This window comes from Emiliania huxleyi (assembly GCF_000372725.1).
Source record: "Emiliania huxleyi CCMP1516 unplaced genomic scaffold EMIHUscaffold_280, whole genome shotgun sequence".
Classification (NCBI taxonomy): domain Eukaryota; phylum Haptophyta; order Isochrysidales; family Noelaerhabdaceae; genus Emiliania; species Emiliania huxleyi.
Genome location: NW_005199925.1, coordinates 44,349 through 45,618, shown reverse-complemented (window position 1 = coordinate 45,618; position 1,270 = coordinate 44,349).

The following is a 1,270-nucleotide window of genomic DNA, read 5'->3' as shown; positions in this document are numbered from 1 at the left end:
GATCAGCAGCCCCGCCGCTCCATCGCGGCGTCCTGTCGCGCGCGGGCGGGGTGTGCGCGCGGTCCTTAAGATTGCCGTCCAGCCGCGGATGCCGAGGCCCGCTTGCGGCGCCCGGCCAGTCGGGGCGGCCCTGCCGCCTCCATTGGACGCATACGAGTCATAACCGCCCGGCATTCCTCCGCCACTCCACCACGAGGCGCCGAGATGCAACTCGCGACTCGGTGACACCTCTCCCCCCCACGCAGGACGACGCGGAGACGCGCTGCGCTCTCGGCGGCCGTCGATCCACGAGGCCGGCTCACACCCGGTGCGGAGCCATCGCGCGACCACTCTTTCCCAAAGCAGCTCCCAGCAGCCAGGCCTGCGCATGACGACCCCCTCCGTACGACAATACTAACCGTGGAGTCTTTCCAAAGCTCTTTCGCTCCTATCGGACGCAGCGCCTCCCTGCAGACCGTCCCCACGCCCTCCGGCCGCAGACAGCAGCCCTTCTCACCTCAGCGCCCTCCCCGCCCGCAGGGACTGCTCCACGAGGCGTTTGAGCTTGAGGGCCAACGGCGACGCTCTCGAGGGACGTCACACTCTCGACGTGTCGACGATGGCCTCGCGAAGCCTCGCCTGAGCCGAACCCACGCGGCGCGCGTCGCGCCACACATACGACGTTAACACACGAAGAAAAAGAGTTTGATGGACATTGCGTCATTGGTTTCGAGCGAGACCGTCTCATGCGAAAATCATAGCCGTACTCCTCGCCAGAATTCCCTATTTATTCCTCCGCGGCCGCGCCCCTGGAGCTAGTTCCAATTCACTCTGACACGCTAATCTCGAAAACGTCCAACGGAGCTCCGTGTTGCTCCCAGCGCCCTCCCCCGCGCTCCCTGCGGCCATGGCCGATGATGCTAGTATGAGAGGTCATCTGGCTACCGCGAGAGCGACCCAACTCGTCGACATCGTCCGATGATGGTGCCGCAAAGTCAGCCTTCGGAGGCTATCGTGGGGTCGAGCCGTCAGTAGCCGTGACATGTGGTTCCACCACCCCTCGTAGGCTTTGCCTCTGACCGCCAGCCGTTCCCAGGCTGCCTAATGGGATGGAAAGGAAGGCTGGGCGAGCGTATAGAAGCGTGCTCGACCTCGTCGTGGCAACCTGTACGGCAGCGCTGGTATAGGCGCGATGAGCGTCGTGCCACCTGACCCGAGACGGGTCGCAGGCGTCGTACCGAGCGCGTGAAGTCCGTGTACTGATGTGCTTTGTACGGGCGAGTCACGTCGG